Source organism: Rousettus aegyptiacus, unplaced genomic scaffold, assembly GCF_014176215.1.
Source record: "Rousettus aegyptiacus isolate mRouAeg1 unplaced genomic scaffold, mRouAeg1.p scaffold_m13_p_1, whole genome shotgun sequence".
NCBI classification, from domain to species: domain Eukaryota; kingdom Metazoa; phylum Chordata; class Mammalia; order Chiroptera; family Pteropodidae; genus Rousettus; species Rousettus aegyptiacus.
In genome coordinates, this window is record NW_023416284.1 from 154136174 (window position 1) to 154148579 (window position 12406).

At 32.4% G+C, this 12406-nt stretch overlaps 1 long non-coding RNA gene across 1 annotated transcript in view; it reads right to left on the reverse strand.

The window, feature by feature from the left end:
* Positions 1-12406, reverse strand: part of LOC107515345 — a 33988-nt gene that overhangs the window by 21265 nt on the left and 317 nt on the right. The gene's annotated exons all lie outside the window — the stretch shown is intronic.

Below are 12406 nucleotides of genomic sequence, written 5' to 3' on the forward strand. Positions count from 1 at the left end.
GTATGCAGGCCTCCATTTTCACTCTGACTCTGGGATCCACTAGTGTTAAAGTCAGAAAAGATAAAAAACTTGGTCTAAACCTGGATGTTATGAAAGAATTTAAGTGTTGCTAAAAGTAGCACTGAAGTGATTTACTCAAGGGAAAGGCTCTTAAAGAAAGAAAAAAATGAAGTCAAGAAGTAGCTGATAAATGAGAATAAGCAGAAGTTGAAAGACATCGGTTTACGCTGAAGAAGAAAGGACAGATTATGGAGTTTTTCCTATTTTTCTGGGTTGCTGGAGTTACTCTGACTTTTCCTGTTTTTGTGACAAATGTGCTATTACTTTGATTCTCTATGGTCTGGTATATATAGCAAACTTATAATTAAAAGTTCCCATTAGACATCTTTTTAGTAGGTTTAAATCTTTGTGTGGAAATTCAGATGCCTAATACATTTGTGTGTGTGTGTGTGTGTGTGTGTACATATACATGTATACACACACACAATATATATGTATACTAAATTTTTGTTGAGCACACTAATCTAGAAAGTATAAAATTGATGTCAGTCAATTCTACTTAATCTAAATTAATTCAGGATTTTTAACCTCTGTATGCCTGTTTCCTCACCTGTAAAATGGGTTTTATAGTGGTACCTACATCACAGGGTTGTTGTGAAAATTAAACTAATTGAATAACGTCTGGTCTGTAGAAAGCCCTTTATGTTTGCCACTATTATTACCATCTCCACCATAATCCTTGCTGTTGGGCCACATTCCAAGTGACGATAATGGCTCAAGAGGGAGAAAGCATGGTGCAGGTGCATCACTCTTTGATTTTATCATCTGCATACTGGTGCCTTTGCTAAGCAGCCATATTCCTTAAAGTTTTCACTCAGGTTACTACCACATGCTGTCTCCATGGCCTTTCTGGTTTAACTCCACACTTAGCAATTTCCATACCTCTTTGAGCACAATTGGAGCACATTTAGCTCAGGAAAATTTTGTGTCCGACGTACCTATTTAGGGAAGGCAAATAGCTACCTCTCTTCTAATGCTTTATTATGCTGCTGGGTAAGAAGGGAACCCAACAAAACTTGCTACCTCCTTTTACCGCACTTTAAAACTGAGGTGCGAACTCTTCATCTTTCAGTTCTTTACAAACGTGCAAGATTTCTGTCCTGTACCAAACATGAAGACTCAATCTGCTGGAGGACACTGGGCCTCAGCTGAGATCCGAAATCAAATCATTTGACTTCTCTAACTGAAAATCCACTGTTCCACCCCAGGTTTCAACCCCTAGTCCCACTTCCTGCTTTTTTCTCTGGGCAAACCTCCTCTTCTGGTGACTTAGTTGACTAAAAGACAATGTACAGATTTGATTGAGAAAAAGGCCAAGGAGCAAAAAGAAAGAATTCATGATTTATATTTGAAAATATTAGTTCGTTCTAGTAACTCTTAGTATTCTGAGAAAGAAAAATGACCTCTCATTTAGATGTGTTTGCCTTTGTCTCACAAGAGTAGCAACTTCCTCATTATGCAATGAAGCCTGTGGTTCTCCGGGTGACATTTTCTTGCCCTCTCCAGGGTTAAGCCTAAATAGTGGGTTCCATATGCAACTTCTTTGATTAGAATTGCCATTTTGTAAGGAATTTCCCTCCTTCTGGTGCTGGCCTAGATCTCTTCCATTCTTCCTTATCCTCCTCTGGGACTTTGACCATGACATAGACTGAAGCTGTTCTGTGTGAATAAGCTCCCATAAAACCTCTTGCATTATAGGTGAAGATGGGCTTCGCTTATAGATAAGGTGCTTTGTACCCTTTATCTAAGCTTCTGACACTTTTAAAAGTGAAAAGGGTCACTTAATTGTTATGCCAGAACAATAAGTATGATTTGGAACAGTCTCTCTCCCACCCTGCAAACCAAAGTTTATAGCATTCAGAGTTTACAGACAATCTAGCTAGTTTCCCAAACCAAAGATCTAGCCATATTCACTCTCTCCTCATGATGATTGCCTAGTCTTGTGCCATCAATTTTCCAGTTCAAGAAATATATTGACTGAACTTAGGCTGTATAAGGTCAGTGGCCCCGCTCTGATTTGTTGAGTTCTCCTAAGCCTGTCTAACTGCTATTGTTTTTAGCTATGGTTTCTTTTTAAGAATCTTAACTAAAAACAAAATGTTTTCATAAAAGCAAAGAGAAAGAAAAATGCTTACTCCGAAATGCTCTGAAGCATTTCTCTCTCTGGGACTTAGTGGCTCTCTCTGACTTTACAACAAGTCCAAACTCCTCTCCCAAAGCACAGTCTGTCTCCCAATGTGGACCCCAGGCCAGAGCTTTTTAAAGAAATTCAGAAGCTAAGAAATGAGCTCTAAATATAACTTCCACTTCTTCCTAGGTGCTCTGCAGGGCTTTAGAGAATTAAATATCTGTTGCAACAATTTATAAGGCTCTGTTGACTCTCGTGTCTTTCCTTCTATAGATTCCCATGCTCTACCTGGAAAATTTAAAACATTCTGTAATTTGCTCACATCCAGTGGTTTATCTGAAATTAGTATTGACTTTGGAGTCTGCTTCATCCCCCCCACACTAATTTCCTCCTATCTATCACCTCAAGATGATTTGGTTCTGCACTTACAGAAAAACAAAGATATACATTATTATCTGTAAGTCTGGACTGCAAATTTATATCCGTGATCCTGGAGGCTTCTCTTCTCCTTATGTGGCTTGCGGGCCCTTTTGGATTGTTTGCTCAAGGAGAGCACATGAATCCCAGTAAATTTGCAAGGTGATCTATTGAGATGTCAGAAGAAATTATCAATACTCTCATTTATATTTAATTTTATATAATTAAAATATAAATTAATCTTTACTAAGATTTATATATGAATTGACATTGGTCAATTTACTTACACATATGTCAGACAGTCACTTGTCATGAGGTATCCTGAGGAAAAGGTGAATTCATAAATAATGCTATTCATTTTTATTTAAATTAAGCATTATAAAATTAGATAAAGAGATTTCAAAATGTCTTTAAAAAGCTGAGGATTTAGGACAATGCTAATGATGTACAACCTAACAAGAAAAAATGATTGGCAATATGTGTTCTACTCCTACTGTGAGTTCTCATCAGACACATTCTAAGGTGTAAATTGGGAACATACAAATAATTTTTACAGGAAAAAGTTGGTTAAGAAAAGCTCAAAATTGTAAGACCACTTGAAATGATGTCCATTACCATGGAAGATAATCCTCAACCCAAAGTGTATGTTTATATTTGGATTTGAAATAGTAGGTTAAAAGTAATAAAGAGCCATCTACAATGAGCAAGACAATTTATTTTATTTTCATCTCATTTTCTTCAATTTACATTTTATAAGTATTATAAGTCATACGATGTTAATATGGTGATGTATGCATATGTTATGAATAACTAAGTATATATAATTAAGATGAACAAACATCTTATTGACAAAAACATTTTATTGACAAATGTATTTAGAGAACATCACTCAATAGAACAGCAATTAGAACAACAGAGCTGCTTCCAAATCTTATAGTGGAAAATATTAGAGCTACACAATACTTTAAGAAGTTTCATAAAGAAACACGTTCCCTTGAGACCAATATCATATTTCATTCTCTTCTTGGGTGTTTCTTTTGTAAAGTTAAAAAGCAGCACTTCTAGTGCCTCATACTCAGAATCATTTCTCACACTGTCCCATTCATTAATTTATTCAAACATGCATATTAAGCACATCCTATGTGTAGCGTGTGACAGGACAGAGTCATAGGTTCCTCCTGAAAGTTTCCAAATCAAGTAACAAGAATTCTTGGCAACAATTCTAAGATGTATTTGGTTGCCATCTTCTCCTACAGGGTGTGTGCCAACTATGTAAATCAAATTACAAGTAGTTTGTCATTGCTCAAGCTAAAAATCTAGACATGCAAATTAATTCCAGTTAATAGGTTAAAAACTGATTTCCAGTAAAGAGTTATTTTTCTTACTCCTCCTACTTTTATTTTTGTCCTTTGGCTGCATTAAAATAATGTTACAGATTGTCAGAAGCATCTACTGTTAATCATGATTAGCAGAGGATACAGTATAGGATAATAGCTAACATCTATTGAACATCTGCTGTAAAACTATTATAAGCACTTTATTTGTATCAACTTATGTAATCCCTACAAGGAACTTTTAACTACAACAATTGCCATTTAAAAAAGAAACTGAGGCACAGAGAAGTTAACTAATTTAGTTAATTTTGTATGTGATATGAAGTAGATGCAAGATTTAACCCCTCGCAGTTTGGTCAAAGAGAATATACTCTGCATCATTGTGCTACAATAATACTTTAGCCCACTTATGGCTCAGTTGGCAAATGTCAATATTTTTCCTTTTATTTTTTAACTTTATTAAGATACAATGTACATACAATAAATATATCCACTTAACGTACACAGTTTGATAGTTTTGACAAATGTGCATATCCAAGTATCCAACAAACTAATCAAGATGGACTTCTCTCATATTCCTTTACAAGAAATAGTAATTGAGTAATTGACCTTTTCATCATTATTAAACATCCCTCTTTATCCTCAGTAAGCTTCTTTTTCCTGGTCTATTTTGTCACATAATAACACAATACTTCAGCTTTCTTATGATAATATGACTGAGGAGTAATTTACATTAATTATTAAAATGGACAATTGAACATCTAGTCTTATATAAGTGACTCTTTTTTAACAATAGTGAATATCTTAATTCATTATAACATTATATTAAAATAATTTTACTTAAATAACATCATTATGGTTGCCAAGATGGATATAATGAAAGCTACAAAATGCAAAAAATGAGAAGATAGATTTTTTGAAAGATGAATCTATAAGTGTGGCTTCCTCAATGTTCTACCTGTTTCAAGATGTATATAAACAATAAATAAGTCTTTGCTGAGCATTTTCTTTGATCTCAACTAAAGCTGTTTTGTTATCCATGATATCTGAAAGAGCGAATTGAGTGTATGTCACTATAGCAACTTAAAATTAATGTTTTTGCAGTTTTGCAAATGATTAGTATATTATTCCTAATTAATTAATAAACAGATTTTTAATAAAGCACATTAAAGTAAAATTTGTGAGATTTCCAGGTGAAATCTAGTCTGATTTAGCCGAGAAACTCAAACATAGCTATTTAATTCCTTCTCCATTTCCCAATTCTGTCCTTAGAAAAAGAATAAAAGTGTCTTTTATCTTAAAGTTTTACTTTAGTAGATTTGCTTATATTTATTTATTTATTTATTTATTTATTTATTGCCCTGAATTAGAATCTCGAATGCATCTTGGTTATTGCTTCATGAGGTATGATGTATGAGGCCCCTACAGGGTGACTCTTAACTTCTCTGACAGAGTTTTCATGAAGTTAAATCTGAAAGCAAACCAATATAATTGTAGAAATATCAAAACACCCTAGGACATTAGAGAAGGAAGGAACCTAATTGATGATCCAGAGTAACAACCAACATTGCCAGACTGTGATTCAAATGCTAAAGTAAATATATAATTCATCTAAGGATAAATATACAGGGAGTCAGTGGAAGAAACCCTGTGTTTTGAACCTGATACTAATCTTTCAAATCAAAACAAGAAAATCTTCTTATAATAGGATTTTAATGTAGGGCAGTCAAAGATTATATTAATTTATTTAAGTACCGGATTTGAATAAATTTAAGATTAAGAATGCTAATCCTTGGGTTATGGAGTTTGGCAACATTTTGTTTTTGTTTTAAATAGTTTTGCAACCCAAGGCTATCTTTAAGAGAGTAAAAGTTTTAAGAAAGGGAATTATATGGAGAAAATAAACATGTTATTGAAAGACTTATCACACTTTTGAGTAAATGGAGTTCAAAACGTATGGTCTTTAAATTGAAACACTACAGTAATAATGATTCGATTCTTTCTAAAAAATTATAAATTTTAACTTAGTTCTGAGCTGTTAAAGTTTAAAAAGGAAGATGTTCAAAGAAACAGGACAATACTCTCCAAGAAATCCCAAATTGAGGCATTACTTCAATCTTTATGACCTATCTCTTCTTTGACAAAAACTGCACACTTTCCTTTAACATTGTAAGTCAAAACAATGACAATTTTGACCTTGGTTTCAGATCCTCCCCTCAGGGAAGGGATGTGTGTGTGTATCTTTTTTTATGAGATGAAAACCAGCGCCTTAAAGTATTTGTCATTCTGCAGAATCTGACTTGATCCTGAGGATTTCGAAACAGATTTGACAGCAAACTTTGATCTTGTCCCAGGGCAAACACAAGTCAAGTAGGCTGTGAAGGCTGAAGTAAACAATCAGAATTACTAATTTGCAAGAGATATACATTTATAGGGTAAACTGGGTTCCAAGTCCATTGCCAAATATATTCTCATCCTGCAGACAAGTCATACATGAAAACAGTATTATGAGAATGCTGACAGATTGATTTTCAAAGAGAAAAATCTCTTCTATAGTCACATATAATGAAAAAAAACTTGAGCCACAGTTTTGTTCAAAAACTGGGTAACATTGCTCTATATTTATTTGGTATCCAAATACTACAATAAAAAAGACAGTGGTCAGCTATACTTAGAACATTTTATTCATCTTTTTTTTAACTGAATGTTTATTGGATTTTTTTTGTTATTTTTAATATTTATTTGAGTTATATTCAATTCAAAAATATCAATAGAATTAGAAAGTTCATTATATCAAATGTTGTGGCATTTTGATCTGTATACTGATGCCTTGTTTCAGCTACAGAAAGTTTCCTCAATTAAAATTTTAATTATTACATATCTTATTTCAATTGTTTTGATATCTTTCTATAATTATTAGGCTGTATTTTCACTCTTTTTTATGTTTAAAATTTCCACTTTTATTATTCATGAAACCTCTGCATTCTAAAAATTCTCTTCAAAAAATATTCTATTTATTACTGTATTTTTGGTTGATCCAATTTCTTCTATTAAGTTATTAATTTCCTTGAGTCTTTTGATTACATTAAGTTTATATTTTGAATCTCGAACTTGTTGTTTTCCTCTCAATCATCTTTTTATTTCAATCTGTTCTATTCTATGGCTTCTTGCTCCTGTTCTATAGAAGCCATTTGCTCCTATCGACATGCTAAATTGATATTTTTCTGTTTTTTTTTCCTTCTGTTTGCTTTGATAAATCAATCATTTTTAAAGGTATACTCTTATTCTCTGTCTTCAGGATATTGTGTCCTCTACTTTTTTGATAAATATGCCCACAGATTTCATGCTGAATTTGATGATTATTCTCCTTTTTAAATAAAGAGAAATATTTATCTAGACCTGGGATTTGTTACAGACAATAGAAGTGATTTTTTTTTTCTTTTTACTAAACTTGTTGCCAAGGTTGTGACTAATAGAACTTCTTCTTCTCAGACAGAGAAGCTATCTGAGCTAGCTGAGCTCACCTAGAAGATGGGTTGTTAAGATCAGCTACCAGTTGTAAATCAACTGAAATGAGTTGGAATATTCTTCTGCCCTCACTGCCTAACTCTCTGATGCTTTTAATATATTATATGCAGGAATAACTACCAATTCATAATTTACTGCTTTGAGTGGCTTTTAAGTATATCTTCAAGTTGATAGTATAAGGAAATCATATTTATTAGTGTGCAATATGCTACTTCTGTCCTCGAATTTCAAGGGCTTAGAGAAGAAGACAGAAAATGCAGGAAAGAGAGAACCAAATTATAATAGTCCAGATGGTTAAGAACCCAAATGTTAAAACTTTAAAACTCTTAGTTAAAAATATAGGTGATTATCTTTTGTAACTTGGATAGGCTGTTTCCTTGAACAAAACACAAACACGCTGATCATAAAATAAAACATTAATAAATTTAGCAATATTAAAAGTAAGAAATTTTGTCCATTAAAAGTTACAAATGGGCAGAAGATATTCATGACACCCACACCCACAAACAATTAGGATCAATACTGTGCAATAAGAAAAGCACACCTACTCAAAAATGGTCAGATGATTAATACACATTTCACAGAGGAAGAAATCATAGACCAATAAACACACAAAGAGATGTTTTCCTCATAAGTGATTACAAAAATGCAAATCAAGACAAAATTAATTATCAGTTTTTATGCTTCTGATTGATCAACATTAAAAATCTGCCAATACTAAGTTTGAGGGCAGATCTGAATCCACTGGTGAAGGCCTAAACTGATGAGTCCAGTCTGAAAAACAATTTGGCATTATCTTCTAAAACTGAAGGTTAACCTATGTCTCAATGATTTCAATTCAAGGTATGTACTTCCCAAAAAACTTTTGCAGTTATAAAAGTTAATTCTCAAGATATTATATAATGGCATAAAACATTTTATAAAGATAAGAAAACTATAGTAATATATATTTTAGGAAAATATATAGATACAATGAAACTAAATAAAGCAAGTACACAATGAACATTATATTCAGAAAGATGGACATTTTGGGTTGGAGGAAGCAGGTAAATGGATGCGGAAAAGCATATGGTCGCTGACAAAGTCCTAGGCTTTGTTTTGGGTAAAAGGTTCATTTGTGTTCATTATCAATTAATACAAATGATTAATTATGTAGATAACCAAGTAATAAAAATTAGCCTTGTGTGGACAAATGATAAAATTATGACATTAACCAAGGAATATGATTAAACTAACTTTGTGTTCTAAATAATAGCCAGATTGCATTAGAATTTTCTCTTAAGAAAAAAGTTGTCTTTTTTGGGGAAATACCTTAATAATCAATTAACACTGTAGTTATGGATTGACAGGTGCCAAAGAAATAAAAGAGATGATTAAAGCGCTCTGGATTATAAATGAACAGGAATTTGGTTGTAGGGAAAAAAAATGGGGAAAAGAGTGAGAATGTTATACCATTTAAACAAAGATTTTTTTGTTTTTTTTTTTTTGCAATGTAAACTTTGTCTACCATATTTCCAAATATCTCTGTGGAAATGAAGCAGAGTATTCTGCATCTGTCTGGTGTGGTACAAAACAGGTTTGAGTACATGAGAATCGCAAGGCCATACCCTGAAATTTTCCATTGTTGGCAATAACAATGTGAAAGTGACTCACAAAAACTCATCTCAGGAAATTTAATGATATCCTGATGATGACAAGGACTTCCAGAGGAAATTATAATGTTTTCCAAATAATATTATTTATTCACCTTCAATTTTGATTTAAATATTACAGATTAGGGATAAAAGTAGCATATACTCCCCAAGATTTAACAGTCTTCCAAAACTGTTGCTCATTTATAATTTATAAATTATAAGAAAAATTACAATGCATAATTTATCATTTACTTAAATCTTTTTGCAAGCCCTATTTGTAAAAACATGTAAACACACAAAATTCATTATCGTATATGTTTTACATAGAGTCTATATTTAATAATGAGCACTTTCTTATATAGACCAAAATGGCAAGAAAAAAATAAATTCAGTGAGTGTATTTAAGATCCAGAAACACCTTACCTTGCCAAAATTTCTTCATAGAATCCTTCATATGTATTTATATCACGAATGTCATTTTTAGGATATTAAATATTTCCAAATGGATAAGAAATTAACATAAAAAGTAAAATACTTATTAAATTCTGGCATATTCTTAACAATCTCAAATGGAGGCTCACCCTTCAGCAAATTGATAAGTATGAACGTTTGTAAAGTTATTTCCATGTGCTTAAAAACAACAAAAATAATATAATCATAATAATAGTTTCAACTGATTTTTCCATACTAAGAAAGATGCTTTGAGAATGAAAAGAATATGAATTACTACCCCAACATTATTTTATTAAAATTTTATATCGTTAGCATTCAAAGATATGCTTAAAATAATGTTTTCCAATCAGCTATTAGGTGAAAAATACCACAAATCTCAATGACCCATTTATAATTTATAATGGTGTTATTGATCAAACTATGTTAAGAGCTGCTCCAATACCTTGAAAATAATGTGCTGCAAAGACTTAAATTTTAGATAGAAAACATTTATCTAAGAATTCTGTTTCTTCTATAAAATGAGTATAAAAATGTCGTTCATCTGAAGACGCATGTAGACCATTTGCCCTTTTGAGATAAAACTTTTCTATGTCCTCAGAAATGTCTCAGTATAAATTAACAGAACGTTGATTAAATTTATGGGTCCTGAAAATTTGTATTATGATTGAGGATACACCCTATCACAACACAGAACTTTACATGTTAGCACTGGTTTAACATATTTCATTCTTAAGATTGTTGTGTCATGTCTCTTCTTTGCTGAGTATGCAATAACACATTATGTTTAATTCAGAGACACCTTTGGTATGAGTCACATTCAATTTCTGGAATCATCGGTAGGATCAAGGAGCTAGTAGTATTTCTGGTCTCCTATTCTTATTTTGTATTTAACATTGAAGAAATATTAGAATGCAAATTTATTAATATGATTCTGACAGACTGGAATGTACTATTTATAAGTCATTAAATTCATTAGCATACATAGGATTTCAACCTAAAATTCTGTTTTTCGCTACAAAGTACAGACTTACCACAGACTACCTATATTAAAATTTTTTGGAAATCCTTGAAATCTGCATTATTATGAATCCAGGTGATTCTAATTATTAATCAATGTTAGGAACTACTACTCTAGAATATTTCCAGACATACAAGACCTCTATGGTTTTTTGTTTTTGTTTTTTAAAATTCTCCCTTTTTAACAAACACCCCTAGAACATATCCAGCCATTTCAGAGTAGTGAATGGGGTAAGGTAGATTGACTCACCTGACCTCTGCTCCCACTGCCTTCCATGACCCTCTCTGCTTTGCACAGACAACAGGGAATGAAACAACAGTTCCCCAACTCCCTTATACCTAGACTTAATTTAGGTTATGACTATTATATGTACTTGTGTAAGACCTGAATTCAAAATTTAGTTAAGTGGTGAAAAGGAATGCATCTAAGGCATCTATTTTGTTATTGACATCTAGTGCATGTTGGCATGGCTCTGGATTCAACATTTCTGAGTGAAGCTCCCTCATTCGTGAATGACAGTGTTAAAGAAGGACATTTTTGGACAGGGGGTAGGAAAACAGTCTCCTATTTCCTCAGATTTGTGATTATAAGTAAAGATAACTTTTCCTTCATAGGTCAGTTTCTAGGACTAAGTAGTGTATTCCGGGAGTATTTCTGAAAACTCAGCTTAGCATAAAACGTAGTCCTTCAACTATTCCAAGAATTTTGTAAGCGTCAAATTCCCTATATTTTGCCCTGTTTCTGTTAAAAATAGCTAGAATGATTTCTTTGATCTTCAGTCAATCTCATATTAATATCTTCCTTTTATAGCTACCTGTCTGATAATCATTACTTTAAGCTTACTTTGACATTTCATATGCAAAGTTAACAACAGAGAGCTTCAAGGATTATAAGACATCCACTCCCTTAGAAAAAAGAAAATCTAAATTTATGACTCACAAATGATAATAACCCACAATAAGCAGACCAGAGGATCCATTAAAAGAACAATTTCCATGTACACTCATTGACACCAGGTTTCCACAAAAGTCTCCTACACTTTCATTTAGTAAATCCATTGTGCATTTTAATGTTTTCTCAGGCTGAACTATGTGCATTTACTTTAAAGAAAAAAAAAATCTAAAAACGATGAGCATAACTTTTCTCACAAAATTAACATGACAGAAAGAAGGAGGTAGTCTAGATATCCTTCCTGGAGAATCATGTGCATTGCAGAGACAAAGTTTGGATAGAAACTGGGAAAAGACCGTATGTATAATGGTTCAAATTTTTTACTTTTTTGAAGTTCTCTGATTCTCCATGTACACTCTCTATATATGTTCATACCTTTAACGGTTGTTGAACAAGCACTGTGGACTTTATACTATGCTAGACAATACAGAGCACAATGGAGAATAAAGAATATAAATGCTAAAATAGATGCTTAAGGGAACTTGTATTCTAATGGGGGAGAGAGATAATCAATAATTGATTACAAATGTATTTAATTAAGATTATAGTATGTTTTAAATAATAAAACCAGTGAGTGACATAATTGGTATTCTGATTCAGTCTTCCTTGAAGAAATAATATTTGAGATTACCTCTAAAAGACAAGTATAAGTGAAGTAGGGGGCTGGAGAGGAGTGTTTTCTTGGCAGAGTTGTGGCCTAGAAATGGCCTGAGAAGAGAAGGGTCTCAAAACTTTCATAACAGACCTGAAACAAAGTTCTTTCCTAAGTCACTTTGTCAGATATGGAAGTAATGTAAGATATGGGGATTACATTTTATAACCCCCAGAAATATGAAGCGTGGAATATTTAAATAATAGGAGGTAAAGGGGGAAAAAACTTCAA